The sequence below is a fragment of the Strigops habroptila genome, chromosome 11 (assembly GCF_004027225.2).
Source record: "Strigops habroptila isolate Jane chromosome 11, bStrHab1.2.pri, whole genome shotgun sequence".
Lineage (NCBI taxonomy): Eukaryota > Metazoa > Chordata > Aves > Psittaciformes > Psittacidae > Strigops > Strigops habroptila.
Window position 1 is genome coordinate 25,102,615 of NC_046360.1, and position 24,886 is coordinate 25,127,500.

The 24,886-nt window shown below is 36.0% G+C and overlaps 1 protein-coding gene across 19 annotated transcripts in view; it reads right to left on the minus strand.

The window, feature by feature from the left end:
• The window catches only part of ERC2 (ELKS/RAB6-interacting/CAST family member 2), a 488,016-nt gene that overhangs the window by 193,406 nt on the left and 269,724 nt on the right, over nucleotides 1-24,886 (minus strand). Inside the window, exon 18 of one of the 19 annotated variants that reach the window (XM_030501571.1) lies at nucleotides 22,470-22,480. The exons of the other annotated variants lie outside the window; for them this stretch is intronic. The gene's annotated coding sequence lies outside the window, so the exon portion shown is untranslated. Of the gene's footprint in view, nucleotides 1-22,469; nucleotides 22,481-24,886 lie in introns of those variants that run through there. 19 annotated transcript variants of the gene reach the window in all.

The window sequence follows — 24,886 nt, forward strand, 5'->3', positions numbered from 1 at the left end:
CATGACTACAATGAAATTTTTCCTCACATGTCACCATATATTATCAAAGTGATATGCACATTAATATTCTGGGGGTACACCATACTGCCTGAATAAAAGTAAAATTAATCTCCAATCTGTGGTTTTCAAGGGTGGTATTTCTCTTTATTGATACTTTGAAACAATTCTTTCTTAATATTTCAATTAATTACAATTCACACAATAATGCTGCCAAAAATTGCTAATGATACCCTGTTTTCTTTAATGAAAGCCAAAACTGCCACAGACTTCAGGTTCTTTCATGCTGTCATTTTGAAAGCTGTGAATATGAGAAAAAAGCAGCATTTAGTGGCCTATGAAACAGCAATCATTTGAAAGAAGAAAATCGTCCTTGCAATTGAATATATTAACTACATAATTTTAACTCAGCTACGAAAGGTGATGTTCACTGAGGCACGAAGAATCAATGCAAAGTATTCTGGCTCACTTAGCTTTGCACTAACTTGCCTTGACAAAGTTGCCAGTAACAAACTAGAGGGAGGTACTTTCATATTTATTTCATTTTAGTAATTTACGAGAATGTGGATGGACCAAGGAAGTGGTATTTGAAAAAAAGCAGGTCTTTGGTGATGATGCCGAAAGATACAAGGACAGTGGGTTACAGTAAATGGGGAAGTCATATTCCATGGATCTGGGAAGACTATTTATTCTCTTATCACTAGCACTGTGAGCTGGTTTACTGTGAATTAATGTGGAATAAAAAGTATCACGCACAAAGAAAGAAATTAGCTCGCTGGAGTTCATTACTCCAGAAACAAAATATATTCTGCTATAAAGGTCTGAATGACAGATCAGGCAAAGTTAATGAATTATCAAAGATTATGTACCAAAAGAGGGTTTAATACCACACTTGGCATCACTTACTTTCCATTTATGAATTTGCATTTCCAAATTTCTCTAAAACAACAGGCACTGAAAACACTTTCTTCTTACAAGATATAATGTACTGGAAGGGCAGAAAAGGCATATTTCATTAATTTAACATAAGTAAATTTTTCATATCTACAGGCATTTAGGATAAAAAATGAATAACCTACTACTAGCAAAAAAAAAAAAATCACATTAAGAGATAACTCTAGCTAATGCTTATTGCTAGAGATCTCCAACATAAAGGTAAGGACGATGTACACTAGAGGACATTATATTTTGTAAAAATATAGGAAATAAAATACCACCTTAGTGTCAACTTCTTTTGAATTATTCAAATTGATTAGAGATTTATACCTACCAATTTCACAATTGACTTTAACTCCAGCAAAAATAGCTCCCTAAACAGGCTGAGCTGCACATGATTTTTTCAGATTATGTGTATCTCTGCAAAAGGATATTGGTAGTCTGAGAATCATAAACTTTAACACCTTATTATGGCGTACTTAGAGACGGGACCCAGTTTTTAGAAGGAATAACTTTCTATTTAAAAATAATACCTTTCAAGCTGAATATACTTATTGCCTTAATTATTTGCTATATCTGAAATATTAACACTCTAATTTTCCAAGCCCCAAATTTGGAAGCTTGCTTGTACAGCCCATTTTCACTTTAACTCTCTTTAGCATTTCAAAATTCACATGACTAAACATCCATTAGTTCAGGAAAAAAAAGAAAAAGCTCCTAGCTTTTTATAATTTGGCTGATTCACTACATTTTGTGGGTTAGTAACAAGAAAACAGTAATCATATGTTTCAACTTTGGGTACACAAAGCCCCTCAGTAACTACTGCTCTTCTGTCTGGATTTTCTTTTGAATGATTGGATTTTCAGAAAATGTGGGGGTACCTTTCCTAAAAGCCACAATTTTTAATTTATTTTTATTTTACCTTTACTTCCTGGACCATTTGAGGCTTTTCACAGTGAGCCAGCTCATCTTCAACTACAAAATAATAGTCATGAAATATTTTAGAGCTGTTTATTCACCAAGATTATGGGAATAAAAAAGTTACCATTATGTATGTTCTATGTATATATACACACATATATTTTTTAGGAACATTATATCCCCACTCAAAGCCTGTGAAAAACTTAAGAATCATTTTTAGTGATCACATATAGGATAGCACTTACATTTTTTTATATTTCTTTTGAAACTGAAAAAGTGACGTAAATAATGGTAATGCAATTTTCTCGCAAATTGCCAAGACAAAGCTAACAACAGAACTCTCTCCACATAGTGCCCATGATACTATCCTTTTCCTCCTCGTCTTTTTAGCATGCAAGCTGATATGCTTGAACAATTTATTAACAAAACAGGATGAAGATCAATGGCTGGTGAAGCAGTAAGATGCCTGTTTCAATCAAGCAAGCCATGGAAAAAGATCAGTTACAGTACAAACTCCTATGTTACCTTTTAAAAAATACCCACCTGGGTAAATGAGTTCATTTCCACATATGCTATCAACAGTAAGCAAAAGAAAATATTAAGGGACTACACTGCAGGAAGAGATCCTGATTTGATGTCAAAACAACTAATTAAGCAGATTGGTCTGAGAATCAGAGAATGTTGACATGCCTGAAGTATCTGTTCTATTACAGAATGGGGAGACCTTCTGCTGAGATGTTTTCTGATATTGTACTAAAGCAGACCATAAAAACGCTCCTAATGTTTTTTAGGAGATTACACAACTAGAATTTGCAGAATGAATACTGCTGATTACAGCAAAGAAATTATTTTCCCAGACTAAACCTCTCTTTTACCTCCAGTCACTGCAAAGGTGACTTTTTTTACTACTATCTACCCAAACTGAAAGACAGATGCTACTCTAAAACAGCAGATTGCAAATGTTTAAGTATATACTGAGCCTGTCTTATAATACCAGACATTAGGTATTAATAATAACCAGGTTTTCTCTTTGACAAAGAAACAACATTACAGCAAATATGTTCTGCATATAACAATGACCAAATTGCAAGTTGGTTTGAGTAGTGAAGAGCAGTGAGGAAGCAGTGTGTTTTAAAAAGGAAACTTGTTTTGCGTGCACCAGTTGTGCTTGCAGACACAAACCATATCAGAAAGAAGTCATGCAAAATATAACAAGTGGTGCCCTAACAGCATCATTTTTCTAGTTTGCTGCAAATTAGAAATGAGCATGTATAGAGTTCCTACCCCCTGTAGGCTTGTTACCCTGACATATCTTTGAAAATTATGCAAGATTAATTGACTAGTGTAACCCTCCAGCTGCTGCTTTTCTGAGCCCTAACACTTTGTCCAAGGAATTAGTGCTTCCTATTACTACCTATATAACATTGGACTCCATCCTCTGCATGCTCTCCATCCTAAACACTGTAAGATTCAGCAGAGTAGCTCTCCAGCTCCTGATTTCTCTGACTTTAACCTTTAGAGCTACCTAAAGCGCACTGCAAACATGGCTTTCATGAGTCTAATGCTCACTGTGGCTCTAAGCATTCCTGCAAATAAACACTGACCTAAAAATTAATGACCACTTCCTCCCCTTTGTAGTCTGTACATTCTTCCTCCTGCCAATCTATCCAAAATCCTAACCATCCTCTAACACTCTGCTGTACATAGGAGGAAAAGATGAATCCATTTCTACCGCTGATGTTTGCCCTCATTTTCATTTGCAAAATATCCAGTATTCAGCAAATACACTGATTTTTCAGCTCATGGTTTTGTAAGTCTAACCATAAACTTCATTTCAAACATTCACATGAGCACAAGCAGACCTACATATTACAAATAAATCCCTATTCCCTGCTGACTTTCACCACTAGCCTCAGTTGCTACAGCACTGAAGACCCTGCAAAATGGAGCTGCCCAACTTCCATTTTTCTAAACCTCAACTGCGTATCTTCCCTTAAGTATCACGTAAGGGATCATCCCCATCCCCTCACATTTCATAGTAAAACTACAAATGTAATCGTAAATCTGTTTCTATCAAAATTATCTGGATTAGAAAAATCCTTAAGCATTATTAAATACTTTAAAATAACTTTGATGCTTTCGACAGAACTAGGATAGGAAGCAAATACAAGTACAAAGAGATTAAAGGACAGCAGTCACCTCTAGCAGACTAGAAACATGCAGTGTTGAACTAGAAGAGGTAACTTCATAACCAGACTCAGCTGCAGCCAGAACAGGGTGTTGGAATGGAGGCTGAGACATGCAAAAGGGTTGAATCAATCATGAAAACTTACCAACTTTTTCACTCCATCCACTGGGATTACAGCACAAAAGTTTAACATAAGACTTATTTACTATTGCACTTTCAGACTAACTTAAAAACATGTCCCATCCAAACTAAACAAAACACAACATGGTTAAGATATGCCATTTAAAAAAAAAAAACAAACAAACAAACAAAAAAAAAAAACCCAGAATCAGTGATCAGTGTATCCTTCTACTCCGTTTTGGCTGCTGTATCATAATAATATTTCAGTACTACTCTGTTAGTACAAGGCTGTGCTGTCAAAAATGTTGAATTCATTCTAGGAAAAATCTATAAAAAAAAAATAATAATGCTATAAGCCAAGGGGAGATTCCCAGTGCTGAAATAAGTTGACAGGAAATCACTAAGAAAATTCTAAGCTGCAGTGACTTACTATGATAGCATGTGAGCAGCAGGGTAACACAAACTTTCTGTTACTTGAATGAATTCATGCTTCAAGATTATCTTATTAGCAATATTACATAAAAGAATAAAACTATATTGGAAGTTCAATAATCCAATCAAGTAATTTACTTATTAGGTCACTCTTTCCCTATTACTGAGGTCTCATGCCCACGAGGCAAAAAACCCCCAACTCTCTAGCTCAAGTACCTTTCATTGCCAATCACTCAACACAAAGTTTAAGCAACACTATTTGCAGTAGATTCTAATGTAAACAGCAGCAGCAGCATCAAAATTATCATATAACACAGAAGTTACATAATCCTACTAAAAATAATGAGTTAAACCGCATTTGCGATACAAAACCACGAGCACATATATACTGATTACGATACAAGACAGTAGTGTACATTTCCTTGATTAGGAAAAACATTTTAGCCTTGTTTCAACAAAACTAATACCATAGCTCTAAATGCACTAAGATCTGTGCAGTGCCAGAGACCAATGGTGCAAAAATGCTTGAGTGTGAACAACTACATTTCCGTCATGTCAGCTGATTATAAAATGTGATGTGTATTCCAATTTTAAGGTACCTGAAGGAGGACAGAAATGCTTCTGGTAAAATGCAGTAGGAATAGAATGAACTATATTGGTTGGAAGGGACCTACAACGATCATCTAGTACACCTGCTTGACCACTTCAGGACTGACCAAGTTAAAGCATGTTATTGAGACCATTATCCAAATACCTCTTCAACACTGACAGGCATTCCCTCATGTCCTATCACTAGATACCAGGGAGAAGCAATCACCACCTTCCTCCCCACTTTCCCTCCTTAGGAAGCTGTGGAGAGCAATGAGCTCAGCCTCCTTTTCTCCAAACTAAAGAAGCCCAGAGTCCTCAGCTGCTCCTCATAGGAGATGCCTTTCAGCCCTTCACCAGCTTTGCTGCCCTCTGGAAGCATTTGAGTACCTGAACATCCTTCTTAAATTGTGGGGCCTAGAACTGCTCACAGTACTCCAAGGTGAGGCTGCACCAATGCTGAGTACAGTGGGATAACCTCTTTTGACCAGCTGGTTACACTGTGTTTGATGCGATTTGCCCCTGGGCTGCTAGGGCACAATAGTGATATGGTCAGACAATATCTGATGTAGAATAGGACCTGCCAGAAGAAATATGCTTTCCAAAAAAAATTAACTATAAGGGTAGTCTGTACAGCATTCATACTTAACATTATTGATCTCTTAATAACTATGCTAAAACTGCATTTACTGTCTCACAAAACAAAAATCCAAGTCTGATAAAGATCTGCAGCTGCAACAGATTGAGCCATACTGCTTCCAGGTAAAATGGCCTCAAATTTCTGCTCAGAAAGACAAGTTTGGGGATTAGCATCTCTCTCACAATCAGTTATTTACTGGCACAACTTCCTAAGCATGGTATCTTGAAGAGTCAGTCGCTCACACAACTACAGATACTCCCCTGTCTCTATACCTCCATCCTTCTTTAGAAACTCTACATTGCATTTCCGTAACACTTCACTCACCTTTAAAATTCTGCTTCTTTACTATTACAGGTCCATCAGGCATACTTGCAGACTTCCCACACTGTTTGTAGCACTGTCTACAGCATTTTTCTGATACATGCTGAACACTCCACTAACCATTTTCCAAGCTGTATCATATACTTAAACTGAACTATGTCCACAGGGATGACAGCATATACCTTTTCAAGTCCAAACCAGCTTTCCCATTCACTCTCCTCCCTGCTTCCTTCTATCTTTGTGTCCCCAGGCTGGTACTAAGTTGGTTCATTCCACTCATGAGTCAGAAACTGAACCAACATGTTGACAGTCTGGACAAGAATTGAAGGTGTGAGTGTAAGACCAATTGTCAAGATGACAAATCTAAAAAATTTAGGATTAGAACCTTTACAAGTCTCTACCAATCTAGATGCTTTCTTTTTTGAGTGCCCAACTTTACCTACAGCTGCATGTAATCAGCAGATGATAATATTTTTCTACTATAAACCTCAGGTTAAAACTGTGACTTCAAAATCTTGAGAAAACTGTAGAAGAACAGAGAATAGAACTAAAATATCTTAAGCTTTATTCCAGTATCATAAATACTGTGTTGAGTTTTTGCTGTTCTTTTTCAGTCGCTTACCTTGGTCTAACTCATACCATCAGATGTATACTCAGAGTCCAGCTATTACTGAATTTAGAATGCCATATGTACTAGTTAGGAATTTTGGGCCCTGGCTAGCGTATATAACATCTAACTTCCCAAACTAAGCATTTTGTTCTTTAATATTTATTACACTCTCATTGCCATTTCCAGCTATTTCTAAATATACTATAATTTCTATCAAGCTGTATTGTGAATTACAGATGTAGAACAAATTCTATATAAAAGCTACAGTCAAAGCTCACTTTATAATGTAAATACTACATCATAGCTATATACATTGTAAAATTCATACACTGTGAAAGTATTTTAAGTGTAGATGATCTTCAGGTTTAAAAATTATAAAACAGCAGAGAGGCGTAAACATATACACACAGATCTGCTAAATCACAAGTATTTCAGTTACAGATTGGCATTACATTTCAGCATACTATATTCTCACTTTAACTTTGTTTTCCATGTTGATTTTAAATTTTTTTTTTATTTGCTTGGTATATTGAACCCTGGCTTGGAATAAATGGATTCAAATAAACACAATTCAGGGTCAGAATTGCCACAGGCACATATTTTTCTTTCAGTGGTCCTGGGAAGTGGTTTGTTAAGCTATTGTTCTCAATTAAAAACTCATGTGTTTGTTCAGTACAATATGGGTCGCTGCCTTGAGTGAAAGATTCCCTTGACATGGCAAAACCTCTAATTGTAACAAGTCTATGCCAAGTATGTTTAACCAGATGCAGTCCCGGGTTTGATTAGCAGCCACTGGATTCCATGTACAATCAGATAATGATGGTTTTGCTTCTCTGCTGAGCAAACATCCTCAGCTTTTAATCAAGTATGTATGTGTATCTATATATGTATGTACGTATATGTGTATATATCTAAAAACCTCTATACACATAATTATGAGCAGCACAACTATTTTAAAACTACGGTTCATCTCAACTTATTTGACCTTTGACTGTTTAATCTTAGGAGGACATGTGCAATACCAACTAAAAATAAATGGAATAAAATATTTATTTTGGCAGATACCATATAGATATAGTAAAGAGACATGTGGTGCACGGAAATTTTTTACCGCACATGTAGAGAGTAGAAAAGGCTCTGGAATACATTTTTGTTTTCCCACTTGTGGGATAGCATCTATTGGATAATGATGATATTAGAACTGCAAAGACACGTGCCATTTTGGAACAACATTCCAATACTCCTTAACTATGCCTGAGGGAAGGTGGTGAAGGTTGGTGTTTATTTTATATAAGAGTGGATATTAGCTAAGTTTGCTAATATGACTTCAAGAATATTTTGGACTGCTGCTATTTGCATTTATTTTTTGTTTATTTGCATATATTTAATCAGGGCTAATAAAACAAAAATCTATCTTTTTTTTTTAAGCCTGGACTTCTTTTATTCCAGAAATCAATTATTGAAATATTCTATTTATTGTTTCGGGTATTTAAGATAATCTCAGATAAAGTAAGAAATAAATGTCGTTCTTCTACATACTATATACACCAACATCTTTAATGTTGCACTGCTCTGCTCTGGCTTCTTTTGTTCAAAATCACAGAACTGAGTTCAAAAGACCAGGGCAAAAAAGAATTAAAAGTAATAAGTTCAGCCTAGAATAACATAAAACAAATCTTAAACAAACTAAATGAAGGGTGCACTAAAGAGTGTTAGGGAGAAATTTTCCTGTGTCTTTTAAATATTTGTCTTCCACAAACAGCAACAACATATATTACGCATACTGCCAATGGCATATTTCCATCTATACTAACATATGAAAGCATATTTATTTATTTCTATATAAACTAGCATTGTTCTTCCACCGAGAAGCATGTGTGAGAAATTAGCTTCATGAAGTACATAAAAAATAATTAAAGCAACTAAACATAAAACTACATGAACAGTTGACACTATGCCTATTTTTTTTTTAACTTGATTGCTGAAATTAATAGAAGTCTCAATTTAATCATCAGCTTCATGGACACTGTACTGGTGTCCTGACTTCTGCAATTCGCATTCATAACCAGCTGAGAGAAATACAGGAAAGTTACTTGCACGTACTTTCTACAAGAGTTTTTAGACCAAAGCTGGTTCTAACACACAGTGTCAATTTTTCTATTACATTAATATGCACATAGTGAGAAGGGGGGTGGCGGGGTGGCAAACCAAAAAAACCCCAAACTATCCAGCTTACAGTACTGGGCTACTAAAAATACTTGCCTCTAACAACAAACAGAAAATAGTACAGAAAACATTTCTAATTTTCCTCACTTAAGCTTTTCCTTTTCCATTTTCACAGTGAAAACTAATTCAGTGCAGTATTCCAGACTGTAGTTACACTTAACATTTTTACAGGCTTTTAAGAGTAGCAGCATCTCCTTATCGTATGCTTCACAAGGAATTTTCATCATGTAGATAAACAGCTAAAACATGGTTGAAAAGCACTCAAAAGTCAATACACGATTTTTATCTTTTTCAGTGAACTTCTTTCTTATGTTTACTTTGCAAAGTAGTAGATTTGGGGCAAGGAGGAGGAATTATACTACATTGTATCTATCTACATTATAATACTAGGACTGTGTTACACTTTCGTGTCATGCTAAATCATTACTCCATGGATTCCTATCAATTCCTCCCTCTGTTCTTGATTCATATATCTGTGTTCAATACTGTTTCCACTGTGTGGTCTTAATTTCCTAATATGCTGTAAATAAACCATGCTGTGAAGTAAGTCATGTTACGTTTAATTTAGAAGCTCATAATTTGAAATACGTACAGTAGTACCAATTAAATGATGAAGACTACAGACTTCACCTGACTCAAAAAGAAACACTCAACTCTAGGAAAACAGAATATTACTGTCCGTAGATATTCTGGGAGAACAGCAATCTCCTCCCACCTCACCTCCAGGAGGCATGACACCAGGCCACAGCTATAAGATAAATTAAGATACTCTCTTCTCTTTGCCACTGCAATCTTGCTGCCTGTAGTATCTTGGTTGTTTTTTAAACTAAACTGAAGCGTTTTTCAAATATTTTCTTCAACACACTCATTGGTGTGATAAAGCTGGGAAAAACCATTGCAGAATTACACCTACAAAACAAAAGTCAAGTTTTTGCATTTTCAGGAGATTAACTAAAGCAGCACTCCGGAAAACTGGGCAGTTGAACACAGGGTCTAAGACAGAGAACAGGAGAGCACATACATTCCAACTTCCTAATTCCCAGCCATGCGCACCTTTCTGAGTAAAACTGAGATAATGTGCAAAACCAATGGATTTCCATGGAAGAGTAAGAGACATTTCCAATACTGCACTCCCTCAAGATGTTGTGGAGAGTTGTGAAGAATACTAATTGACACTGTGTAGCAGCTCACCCTCTGGCTTCATTGGCTGTATCCCTCAAGGACAGTTCTTGCAATGCAGTACTACATGCCAGTGGAACCATCAGCAAATGTTTCTGCCTGGGAAAGGAAATAGCCTTACACTGTACCCTGAGGATAAAGAAATTTTGGCTTTGTCAAACCATGTATGTGCCTGTGTAAGAGAATTCCACAGTCAACAGACCTCCACTGAGAAAGTCCTGCCACCAGATGTTTAAATCAAGCGATTGTTAGTGCACCAGCTGATCTCAATTGCTGGTGGTGGTAGTGGAGGCACTTTTGGCTCTCTTCTTTGAATTGGGCTGTTGCCTCCCTAGGTGGGGCTGTCATTTTAATAATAGATCATTGTATTTCCCAGTAGGAGGCCCACTGTCATGGTTCGGAGTAGTATGGGGAGAATTAAGCTCCTGTTTAATATTTTGTTGTTATGTCATATCTCAAAAATAGCATTGTTTTACTTCACAGTCCATGAAGGGATCTTGTGCCTAGGACTTATTTGGAAGAAACAATTTTCAGATTTGCTTACAAAGAAGAGTTAGCTTATAAGCTTGTGCACACAAAACATACAGAATTTAGGAACACTGACAGAGATCTGACATATTACAAAAAAAAAAAAAAAATCATAGTGCAGTGTATGTGTGGTCTACTGAATTGAAAAAAGGTCTGGTAGCCAGGAACAATTCAATTCCTCCCTACTTAGCTATACTATGTGGCTAAATACATTTCAATTACAAAGTAGTTCTAACCCAAGCATCGCATACACTATATATGTACTTCATGGAGTTAAAAAATCTCATTTATCTAAATGAATGCCAATGTGATGAACAGAGATACATATTTGCATTCCCAAACCCCAGGTGCATTTCTGGGGAAATGCACAGGCAGTGAAGTAGGAAATGCACAGCCTGAAATAGTGTGAAATTAATATATTGCCTAACCCTCATGTTGAGAAAAACTCCAGTAAAAGGTTTTTAATTTACATGAATAGAAGCAGCTTTATACCTTCATTTATTTGTAAGAGCCCTCTATCACACCGGAATGCTTCAAGAATACATCCATTATGACAACTCAACAATTATTAAAATACTTATCTATAAATAGGTAGGTAATGTTGCCTCATGTTCAATGCTGTTCGGTTCCTGCAGCTTATTATTTTAAAATATTACCTTAGCTGCAAAACATGCCATTTTCAGGCATTTTATAACAGTAACATACATTTTCAATTCAGATATTTTGCCTCTAACTTTTTTACTCATATTTACAACCCAAATGTATTAGTGCAGTTGTTAGGGAACCTGTTTATCACTTTCATCACACATAATGCTTCTATACTCGGAGTACACTGTGTAAATGATGGAATTTAAAAAAATGACAGGAATCGGGAACTGAGTAAAATTCTACTATAATGCAATCAAAAACTTTAAAAGTATGACTATTCACACAGCCATAATCTTTTCAAATGTTTGACACAACTAAAGCACAACATATTTTATTTTTTCTTCTATTTAACATTGACAATCTTTGTATTCTGTTTTTATATAAAAACCTTGTTTTGTTCAATATCTGTTAAGAATTCTTCATAGATATTTTTTAGCACACAAGTCAAATGTCAATAGAATAAAATGAATGTGTGTATTATTTACAACACTTAGCAAACACTATTCACAGATTAAAATAAAGTATAACTTGTCCAAGAGGATTTAATCCATTAAAGACATCGGAAACCAGCTTAATTTGTTAGAATGGCAGCCATTAACTCTGCAAGGTTATGCAAATACGGCAGATGATTGAGAAAGTGCAGGCCATCCCTACTGCGTCAAACATAAATAAACTCTGTACGAAACCAGCAGCTAACAAATTTGTTGTGTAGAGAAGGCAGGTGAGGAAACACAAATACTTTTATCCTTTAAATAGGAACAATTTCAATAATTCTACCAACGTTGTTAATGTTTGCAAAATTACACAACTACTTTTATTCTAAATGCTAATACCTTTCTTGGTCTCCGAGGTTCCCCAGGGGGACTAAAGCTTCAGAATCTCTTGACACTCTATCTGTGTGGAATTGGCAGGTCAACTGGTAATTACAGACCTATAGGAAGTACTTAAACATAGTCTAAGTATAAATTTAGATAAATTAATAATATTGCTAATGAATAAAATTCCTGACACGGAAAACCTTTGATTTTAAAAGTGAGATTTTCCTGACTCCATCAGGTCAATAGCTGTTTTTAAAAGCAGTAATTCCTGAACCTATTAGGAGAAGGGGGTTAAAGGATCTTTCACATCACTGACAAATACAAAATCTATGTGTGTGCATATGTGTTTTACAGATGCAGATAGGCACAGACAAATTGCCAAAGATCTTGCAAAACTTAATGAACAAAATTCTGAGGTGAATCATACAGGTTTACAAGTCATACAGCACTGTAGTAACTTCAGATGTGGGTTGTGGCTCTCTATTGCTATTGTTATCTGGGTCTTCCATGCATAGAAGCCATTTCTTCTAAGCAGGAGTGTGGATAAATACTTAGTCAAAGAACCTGTGAAGGGGCAGAGTGTATCACCTTGGGAAACAAACCTGAATGCCTTTGTAAGAGATGCTAATAAGCATAAACTAGGTCATTAAAAGAAATACAGGAACATGTAACCCTATGTGATTACTATTTATGAGAGAGGAAGAGGAAAAGGAGAGAAGAAGCACCCAGATCAATTTGAACAACGGTGAATGGTTGGATAACCTGAAATACTGGAGAAAGATTACATTGTACAGGAGTAAGATCATCATGATCTATTATGTTGCATTGGGGAAAGAGTCAGGCATAAATTTCATTACACTAAACACATGTGCAACCAGTTTTACAATACTGCTTTTTGATTGTTTTTCCTGGAACAATTTTTAGTCCAACTCTTAAAAAAAGTGGGTCACATAACTAGCCACACAATCCTAAAGATGCCTACAAATAGCTTTGAGGTAATTGCTATATATTAGGCAGTATATCCAAACAGAAGTTCAAAAAGAAGATAAATTGTGAGAGAGTGCTTGAAGGAAGCTCCTAGCTTTCACTGGGCAATTTCAGAAGAAAGACAGAGGGAACAAAGTTATTTACATCCTCTGTTTTTTCAGTGCTAGATTGCTGAACTCTTTAGAGGACTGCCCCCCCCCCCCCCCAACTAACTTTATCAGTTCCAGTTATCATTACAATTGAACAAACCCTAGTATACCTCTTGACCAGTGACCTCTGCCTCTTTCCAGTTGTCCATCTCACTTTTTTTTTTTGATCTTACATAACCTCATGAAACAGAATCTAAGGTTGAACTTCCCCCCTACCAGCTTCTCTTCCCTGTTTTGCTATTTTCAGCTTCTGAAAGGGCATTTTCTCCCACCCCAAATTTGCAAATTTGTTTCTCCTTCAACACTACACAAACAACTTAACAATGCATGAACTTTTCCTGTACTGTCAGGAAAGCCCATCCTTGGATCGCTTTTCCTTAGGTTGGCCCCGATTGTGCAAAACAGGGGAATTTGCTACCAAACTCCAAATAGCTAAGAATGAATAGAATAAGACATATGATCTACAATGGGCTACACAACATGAACACAAGTATAAACCACATGAGTTAGTTGTTCCTCTCTACCACATGAAAACCAGTTACCAAACACATGAATTTATTTTTCACCACTAAAATGCTTAAATAATCTATTTGCCCAAGTAATCCAAGATAGACTCTTCCTTTTATAGATTCCTCCTACTACCTTCCCCCAACCCGTCCCAAGAACTCAGTCTACACATTCCTGCTAACAACTTTTCTTAAAAGGTAGAAAAAGATATGGAGCCACAGGAAATGCTTCTCTGAAGTTTCACTAATGAGGAAGCAGATCTTAAGGCTCTTGCTGCTATTGGGCTCATTTGTATTTTTTATGAGCTGATGTACTAGTGGGTAGAAAAGAGACAGACTCTCTACTGGCAGATTAATCAGCCCTTTAAGGCTGCCTGCTATTAATTTTGGTTATTCATCTGCACATCTGTCTCTGCCCAGCTGTGTCATGACTACTGCTCCTTGCAGCTCACTTCATTTAACCAGAAGCTTTTCACCTCTGAAATCTGTTGACTTGTTTTGCTACCTTCCAAGATCTGAACTCTAGTGATAATCTAGTTAAAGATCAGACTTTTCAATTCCACTAGTGGGAGAAATTTTAATGTAACAGCTATTGACCACACGTTTATTCACCATGTTACTGACATTATGGTCCTAGACAGCAACTGGTACTTCTCTTATTTTCCTGAAGAAAACATGCTTTGCTAACCTCAGACTGTCCTAGCTATGATGCTAAGGCAACCAGTTGCACTGTCAAAAATCTCTGAATGGAACAGAGCTTAAATCCTCCGTTGCCTTAAAATTTCGTAGAGAATTACCTTATCTTCTAATGGAAGACCAGCTAGTACCATCTTTCAGACAACAGATTCTGTCTTCTCGGGTGGAGACAATTTCCCTTTGTTTTGCCAAAGCTTGTCCCTCTTATGCATCTTAATGCTAAAGGAACAAGGCATACGATCTGCTTATTTAATGTCTTCACTTTCATTTTCTAGAATCTGACTACGGTAACTAAATTTGGGTTGTTACTACCACCTGCCTACAAAGTGTAGTACATTATCATTTCAGAAGGAATACACAGTATATGACTGTGTAGTTAATTTAAGCTTTGCTCCTGTCCCACTACTGCCATGTTCACTCAGGCAACTATAGGAGTCTTCTCAAGCATTTCATTTTTCTCCTCCTAGTGCCTCTACTTGATTCAATAGCCATTATTATGGACTGTGAGACACTATTTTCCCAAAGGTGAAGAAAACAGAGGAACTTATTTTGTGAATTCTCTGTCTTTCTGCCATGCCCTACACAGGTTGCTGTGTGATACTTCTTTGTTCAGAACTCCCTCTGTGTATCTGCATTCTATGAGGAACACTAAGAAGGCGGCTGCAGATTAAGGTTTGATCTGTCTTGTTGGATGTGTGTTGCCTCTGAACTGAGAGCCAATACAAATACAGATACACCACAGAACCATAGAATAGTTTTTATTCTCAAGCTTCCTGTGATTTTTAAGAGAAAAAAAATCATTAGAAATGAAATATTAAATCTTAAATTAATCTTTAAAATAGCCCCTGAAACAGGAGTCAGACCAGAACAAACAAGCCTCTGACATTTACTGCCAAGCATACTAATAAATACGATAAAGAACTGCATCCACCTTGTAACATTTATATGCAAAAGACTAACTTTGAGACATCAAATTACAAGGACCAGCCCAATTACACTACCTGTGCATTCCCAAACATATGTGAAATGATAAATATGATGAATACAAAGCAGCCCTAAAGTTCTACTTCTTTTGACATATCAGTATAATCTTTCTGGTAAAATTACCAATCCTAAGTCTCTCTGAACGATCTAAGAGGTGATTTGCTTTTGGAAAAAGAGAACAAGAAGAAATTTGACAAATTTCTTTAAGAGAATAAGGACTCAAAAGGAAGGGAAGTTATTTAAGTGACTCAAAGTAGCTACAACATTTTTTGAGAAAAAAACCCCCTAATAACCGGGGAAAAAAATGAAGAGAAGTAGGAACATGGATTCAGAGAGACATCCTGAACCACCAAGTCTGGCTGCCTCTAGAAACGAGAAATGAGTAAAATTAAACCAAAAATTCATTTGTAGGGCATAAAATTGACTAAGGCCTATGTTTTTTTATGTGCCAAAAATCAGTGACTGCATGTGGAAGTCTTTCAGAATGCCCCAACTACTACTTGACAAATGGACCAGAAAACAAACATAGATCCTTCCTTTGAAGAGGCATCTGAAGCCTCTGCCTCACACAGAGATTGCAAGAGAAATATTATCAACAGGAGAAAAGTCACATATATGACAATGCTGGACCAAGCTTTCTGCTACATGGCTGCAGCAAGGTAAAAATTTTGTAAATGGGACATACAGTGTCTAAGCACTTTAAACAATACCTGTGTTCAAAGGATTTTTTTATACTAATCTTTCGTGCCTATGTTAAAGAGATTTTTGTTTAGTTGGGGAGGGGGAGGGAGAGAGATGGGGTTGTTTGTTTATAACCCGGTCAAACACTGGAACTCTTGCCTGAATCAAAACATGTGACTGAATGTATCACTTCCCAGTGGCAGAATAAACATCTGGAATCATTCTAAGTAAGCTTCAATTAGCATACTACACTCACAGCACCCTCCTAACGTCACACAATGCAAAGAACATTCTGGAGGCACATAGGAATAATTCTGGCTACCTTGAGTCTTATTGATCTCAGTTGCTACAAATGCTAACAACATGCCCAAGCAATGGCAACCCAAAAAGTGTTTGACTGAGCACTACACTAGAAGTAGCTTCAGAACTGTACAATCTTCAACTCAGGAGACAATCCTATGTTAAAGTACCAACAGTGTGAACATTAAAGTGTCTTAGTTACTTAATATAATTTTATAATTAAGGTAGCCCAAATATTGGAAAAATGAAAATAAGATTGTAAGGTAACTTAAAGGGAAAATAAACACCAGTTTCAGGCAATGAAATATAGCTATGATTAACTACATGTATTTCATTTAAAAAAAAAAAAAAAGGATGTACGATAGCCCAGTTCAGAATTCCTAATGCACGGCCTTCAGAAAATTCTTTACATTCTCATTAGTGGGTTTTACAAATGAAAGTAGTGGCACTATGCGTTCCTTAGTGTATCACTTTGACATGGATGACAACAGTCCCTCCACTGCATATTCAGAAATATAAAATAACAAAAGTGATGTGTTCATTTTCTGACCAAATAAAACCATTCTTGAAATATTTTATGGACATATATTGACAGCTATCTTATGTGCGAAGAACTTTTAAAAACTTAAGAGAGATTAAAGTAGTTTTCATTAAAATAGTGTTGGTTCACAAACCAGAAATGACAACAAGCTAGTGCAAACGTAAAAGACGACAAGTATTTCTATTACGTGAAAAGTCAGTAATACTGGTGCAACTGAAAATTTAAAACTTACATTTAAAGAATCTAATTTTATTGAAAAAATATACAGTCCAAACAGCAACAAGATTTTTAGAGTTCACAGCTTCCATCATTCTACTATCTCTCCAATTTCAAATTAAAGCAATCACTGTTGCATTTATATTAAAGCTTGCCATTTTCCAAAGATAGATAGCCTTCAGCTTAAAAATACATATTGTTCAAAATCTCAGAAAAAAAATACTTCTGCTGTCAAAGAACAAGTCATTTTTTTCTTGCTCTTATGCTGGTTCTGATCCACATGTATTTTATCAAAATTAATCCTTACAAAACAGTAAAATCAATAGAAAAAAAAAATCTAGTGAAAGCCATCTGCAATGAGGTATACAATGAATGCTGTTAATCTGCTAAACAAAAGAAAGGAAATTGGGGTGGACTGGCTGCTGGGAGAAGCAACATCATACATTTAAATCAGCATTTTCTTAAGTTGAAATCTTGAAACAGTGCATCATTTGTGTTCTAGTATTTTCTGAACAAAAATAAAATCACTGTAACATGGATTTCAACAGCTAAACCCACAGCATAATTAAAAGGTAGAAAATGAAACACTATCATCTACAACAAAACATGAGTTTGTGAAATGATCACCTCCTTTAACTGGGGTTATTGTACTTTAGAGTTACAAATCATTCTTTAAGTTAATAGAATTTTAGATTCGTTCAGCACTTTTGAACAAATCATTCTCAGATCATTTCATATTGGTACCTACCTTTCTGCTTTGACTTTCCACAGCACCACTGAACCATTTGAGAGGTATTAAAATAATCAACATTTATTCTGATCAGCAGATTTCTACCCACCATTCCACGTTCATTTTACGTTGGGTTCCTTAGATGCCTACCATCAATGGTTATGATAGACAGTATGCACACTTCCCCAAAACATGCCAAAATGTTGAATGTTCTCCATCAGAAGCCTGAGCAACTCAGAAATAGCTCAAAAAAACATTCTTAAATTTCTATCCTCAGACCTTCCTTCCTCAAAGGAATGAGCACTGAGAAAAAACAAGTATAGTTCTATTTATGTTCAAAAAAATAACAAAACCAAAACACACATATAAAAACCCCCACCGCCCCCACGGTTCCCCAGGGATGTACTTCTGTAGCACTGGGAATCAGCATGCATTACTTTATAGCAGTACGTTCTGCATGCTTCGCTCTTTAGTATATAAAGTCACTTCATCAACCCAATTATTTCTTTTTTTTTCCTGTTTTTTTCCCCAAAGTAATTCTAAACTACTTTAAAACACCTTCATTACAGAAATGATTCAACCAGCACTGCTGCAAACCATGGAAATGTAAAAGCTGTTAAAAATGTATTAAATGCTGTCCATGCCACAAGGGTACTAGTGTAAAATGACCTTAAGTTTAAAGGCTCCCTATGAAGGCAGAACAGTAATCTGCTCTGCTTCTTCTAATGAATAACAAATGGGCCTTCACAATTCATTTAGTTCAGTACAAGCTGCCATTACAACCCATTTTGTTTTTTTAACTTTGTGGTAATGTATCATCTTGCCTGACTCTATGTCATCTTCTTGAAGGTCACCAAAGGTATGTAACTCCACTCTTAATAATGAAAAAAAGGAGGAAGGAAAAAGAGATATGACAAATTTTGACAAAGCACCAACCAGTCCATTCTGACATACTGTATTACACAGTGAGGCTCATGCTTCCTACACAAAAATGCTTCCTGTATTGTAAAGAAAGTCAGAAAACACTGAAGTCTTCAAAATAATTCTGTTTTTTCAATTAATAACTAAAATACAACAATACCTGGGAAGTAATCATTTGGGTTTCTATTTACTTGCTCTTGATTTTTGTTTGCCCTAAAATATAGTCTGAATGTGAGCATTCAAAAAGAAATTAAAAGACCACAAATATTTATCTTTATTTCACAGGTATTTAGAAACATGTATTATGTTGCTATGGACAATTAGCCTTTTATCCAATTTTAGTTGGTAGTTTAACTCACCCACCCTAAGGTTTTAATTATCCCCTCAGTCTGCATGCTTAGGCCTCAATTCATGCAGCTGGAAATCTGCCTCAGTGATGTTATAACCTTGTTAATGTAACAAAAGAGGAGTTTACTTAAAACTGTACTGACTGTGGACTTAAGCCAAATTTACTTGAAAGAGGAAAGAGACTGTCAAAAATCCTACAATAAACACAGAAATGCAGTTCTTTCATAACCTTCACCTTAATTCATATAGACAAGCAATTTACATGTAAGTGGATTCATATGGCCTGTGAGGGGCCTCCTCTCTGGAGCTGGACTATTCTTTGTACCCCACCCCCATCTTCAACAGCTCCAACAGAAAAAGCTCCAACAGCTCACTTTACAGAAATGGCAGAGTATCTGCAATCTTTTTTAATCACAATAAAACATAATTAAGATAAACATTTATAAAGCTAGTCAGTATCAATAAAGGCAGCATAATTTCAAGTAAGTTCAGCTAGTCTTTTGTCAAATACATATTTTAAATTCAATAAAGGTTTTATTTGAAGAGTGTAAAGTTGCACTTCTAATGAGGTAATAGTTACATTAGCCTTAAGTGGAAGTTGCTTGTCATATACTGATATCCCCCATTCATTTAGTTGCCAAATTACAGCAGGGATTTCCTAAGTTCATCTGTTAATTAGATTCATTTTTAGGCTAGATACTAACAAAAACCTACATTAGACTAAACAAGACATCATAGTTTTGAAGTGTTGAAGGGAGATCTTTCTGAGAGAAAAAAAATATAAATTCTACTTCTTAATACAACTGTGAAAACACTGTAGGTAATTTTCATCCTGATTGGATCCTTGTAGTATTTTTTTTTAAGAGGGATCTGACGGGAGGGACGGCCATGGGTAATTGGGTGGTACACGTGTATGCACAGCCACAAAACCCATAAAAGGCTCTGTTTTCATTTCACCAGTTTTCTTTCAGTTGTTGACAAAATAATCCAGGTGGGAGAGGAGGGTAACGGGCACCCAAAACAAAACTGGAAAGCAGTCAAGTTTCTTTTATTCATGCTGAAAGTTTAAATATGTTTCGATAGGTGCAAAGTCTTTAACCTCATGAATGTCAGACTATTTTCCACTCTATCAAGAGGGTATCAGGTTGCTGGATGTCAGATGATGATCTACCACACTTCTTGGGCTCCTGTTCTTTAAGTGTTATGTAATAATCTCTACTCTTTTGCTACTGAATTTCACACTAGCTGCAACACCAGCTCCTGCTCGAAATCCCACAGACATGAACTACTTACCTTTTGTTTACAGACCACACAGAAAACTAAAAAGAGTTTCTCTAGATAATCATGCAAGACCTGGATGAGGTTGTCCAGCTCTCAAAAATATTCATAACTTATCAAACACAGTAAAATCCCCTAAATAGTGATGAGAAAATTCCATATTTTGGAGGTTTTAGACTGAGGGGATTAAAAGTTCAGATCAGTCTTTCTATTAACCACATCACTCCTTCCTTACCAGTCTTCGGTACACAGCTTGCCATAACATGCAGATAGCTGAGCATTAACTACCAGGAAGTCCCTTAACTACTGCTCACTGATTGATGCAATAAGCTCCTATGCTCATACCTGACTGTATTTTATCCAAATGTCTTACAGCCTACAGAAATAAGGCAGGATAAAAAATTTCATTCTTATGGATGTAGATCTAAGAGGAATTAGAATTTCATTCCATAACTTACATTCACAATCCACGTAATATAAAGACTTGAAAGTACCTAGGTTAGCTTTGATTCTTTGTTGCACACAGAGTTGACCTATTTATCCCATCAAACCTACCTTCAACATTTTCTCCTCAGTACCTATCTCTGTTCCTCACCATAAAGAAAGCTCAGGGGAATTGAAAAACAAAAGAAAAGTAGTACTGACTGACTCTGTTCGACCAATCTACATTTTCCCTCCGACCTAAAAGATGAGAACCATGTAAACTAGTCTTCAAAGAGTGCAAGATGCATTTGTTAGGAAGCAAAAAACAAGAATTCCTACTAACTACTAACTAGAGTCATTTTAGCAATATAGTGATCATCAGAGACCTGTGTGGCCTAATTTTGGCCAGAGTTGAATGCAACAAAGATAAACTACATGTTTTAGGTAGGAGTGGTTAGAAACTGGGAATAGTTTAACCACAAAAAAGTATTTTTACATTTCTAATCTAAGCCAGTAAATCACAGTTCCCCCCTTAGTATCTACATATTTATAAAACTAAAATTGGATGGGTTTTCAGAAATTCACTGTTAAATATTAGGAAAAAAATATACCAAGTCTTTCACTTCCATCCCCCAATATACTTTTAAATACTAAAACGCAACATAATAAGCAAAGTATTCCTATTGGGATTATACTAGTTCCTCTACAAATGCAACATTTCTACATACCAACTACTGAAAAAAAAACTTTCCACTAAAAGTATTCTGCACAAGTTTGTGCTGTCACCAAGCTTTTGTTTCGCCTTGAAAAGTTTATCTATTCAGTTGAAGCCACTTCACCCTAAGGAAGCAAGCCAAGGTGTCCTTTTAAGGTGATGTTTATCCTGAACACAACAGCTTGACTGTAAGACGTAGCACAGACTTATATAATGTACCTTCTTAAAAAGGATTTTGCTAAGATACCCTGGTACACTGCACAACAGTGTGGACATAGCCAAGTTTGTTTACAATCAAAGCAAATTGAGATGAACTCATCCTAATTTCCACTGTCATCACATAAATCATGATCTGCTAGTCTGCTAAACAGCAGCACAGCTTTGAAACAAGAGGTGGTGTTTGTTAGAAATTCAGTGCTTTAGCTCATTCTTGTGTGCTATGCCATATTTTACCAATCATATTTGGAGAATTCTCTATTTACTACAATATTTCCACATTCGCATTGTTTAGATAGCGTTAACAGTGATAATGATACATGTTATTATTATTAACTCATTTATTACAATGACGGCCAATGAAGGATGGGAGCCTATTATGCCTGGCACTGTGTTAATAAAGTATTAATCAGTCTTATGCTCTAAATAGGTAACCTATAAACAGTGCACTGGGAGGGCATGAACACCACCAGAAGAGTAGTGTGAAGTTCTCTTGTATTTAAAACATGGTATGAGTGTGTTTTCCTTCCCAAAAGACAGAAACATTTTGACTGATTTCATGATAGAGATACAGGCCTCTATGACAATAAATTCTTACAGGTGTCATTATATCAGTTAGATCAAAGAGCAAATCTTCCTTACGCCTTTATACGCAGAAAGGCTGCCTCGTGAGCTCACACCTTACAAAGCATGAGAGAATGCACATTAGAAAGCATTAACAAACGCTCTCAGACATAAGAGAGCATGACTTCAAGCATGCTCTTGCACCAAGCATGATCTTGCACCTTATTACACACAAGAGAACCCAATCAGAGGAAATAAAGTAATAGGAACATATATTTATACTGTCACAGCACAGAGAGAAGTACTTATTTTGCTGGGGGCATGGCAAAGGGGAGAAATGAGGAAGCACAGGAAGGAGGCAGCAATGCATTTACTTTGTAGCACCTAAGGAGTAATGCAGAGGCAGAGAAAGCTGACCAAACCTTTCCCTTCTGCCACTAAGTTGTTCCTGTTTGCTTCCAATGCTGTTCTCTCCTAACTTTTTAAGACCTTTTCCTTTTAATAGAAAACATCATCACATACATTTCTAAGCACACTTCGTATTTTTACACAATAGTAAACAATAACCCAGTAATTTAGTTTAAATGATCTAAACCATTAAATTTCTTTGGTTCTCCATTTTCAAAGATCTGAGTTTAAATTAAGTTCAGCATTATCCCACTGGGGAGACCCTCAGCTCATAATTCCTACCATTGAATTGCATGTCCTGGGTCTCAAGTATGCAAGATTTGCCACTGGAAAAAGGAAAAAAAACCTGACCCATCATATTTTGAGGTCTAAAATGCAGAAACATCTGCTAGAATCATATTCAGTTGGCTGAGGTTAGGAATATGGGAGCCTGGAGCTGATCAGTGCTGCCCTAGGTCAATGAGAATTACACTGAGAGGTTTCAGTAGACAAGGGTGTAATTCAGTCAGCTTTAAAAAAAAAAATCCATGAAACAGAAGCCTAACTTTTTTTACTTTCAGCCTCCTACTCCTTCCTTTCTGTCTTTTGAACCACTTGTTCGAGTATATATTCAGAGGTGGAGGCCTTCACATTCCCATGCTGGCTGAACTTCAAAACAAATGCCATCCTATTTCGTCATTTTTATCATAATTAATATTTTAGCTAATAAAAGCACTTATAGCTTTATCAAGATCAGTAATTACAGAGTACTTTTTTTAATAGTATTTTTCTTGTGGTAAAATTATTTTGTTGCTGGTATTTTCTTACATTAAAAAAGCAGTTGTGCAACAGAAACCAAAGTGCGTTTAATACTTAATAGATAGCATATAAACTTCTTCCTAATCTAAAAATTAAAAATTGCTAGACTTCCCAGTAAGACATATCAATCAAGATATATCACAGATTAAACTGGTGTATTTTAAACCATAACACATTTAGAAATTAAAAGACAATAAGCATTTCAAAGAGGTCGATTTAAAAGAAGAAAAAAGGGAAACAGAGAAGCAAATGTAATGATTTTCAGTTGCCATTGCTTCTTTAAATTTTTTCTTTTAATTTCTTTATTTAATTTTTGAATTACAAAAAGACTAGAATACTCTGCATCTCAAAGTCCTTCAAGCAGCTTGATACACCTGTAAACCTGAAGCACCTTTAATCCTGCCTGTCTTCTAAGTGCTTCAATCACTAGAGAATGTCATGTTACAGTCATATCTCGCTCTTACAAACTGCACTTTAAAATAATCATTTTGTCCCTTCTATCATCTTGTAAATCCACTTATACACTATAGGGCAACAGAAGATGCAAAAGGCTATTCAAAGCATGGCCTTTAAACTTCCCAGAGTGTATTAGTTTATTTAATATAACTGGTTCTTAAAAAAGAAAAAATAAAATTAAAAATCATCTGATCATTACCTCTGTGTGTTTCACTGTAAGGGAGCAATGTGAGAGGAAAGAGCTAATACTTCAGAGAGAAAACAAATTTTAGGAACATAGTTCAAGAACAGCAGGTAAAGAGTATAAAATAGCCATTTATGGATCTCTTGTCCATGAATTTGTCTAATCCCTTTTTGAACCATCTGATGCCACCCTGCCCTCTGTGGAAGCAAGTTCCAGAAGGTCACCAACCAACCACTCCATAAAGCAGTACTTCTCTCTCTTTCGAATCGATCACTGATTAACTTCAGCATGTGCCTGATATTCCTCATTCTGGGAGATCTGGCAAACAACAATTCTACCTTCAGTTTATGCCTTCCTTTGAGATTCTACAAACTTCAAACATATCCTCCCCCTGCCTTCCCCTCCCCAGAGTGAAAAGTCTTTAAGTCTCTCCCTCATAAAGCAGCTGCAGGATCCCCTTGATCTCTCTCCCATTCAGGTTCCAGAGAAAGCACTTGACAAATAAAACCCCTAAAAAGTATTGTGGAATTTCCAACATAAAATGTTTGCTGGAGCACTGACTGTTACTTTTCTAGTGAGGCAAGGTACCTGAATGTCTAGAGAAAATAATGGCAACAAAATCAGAAAGAAAAG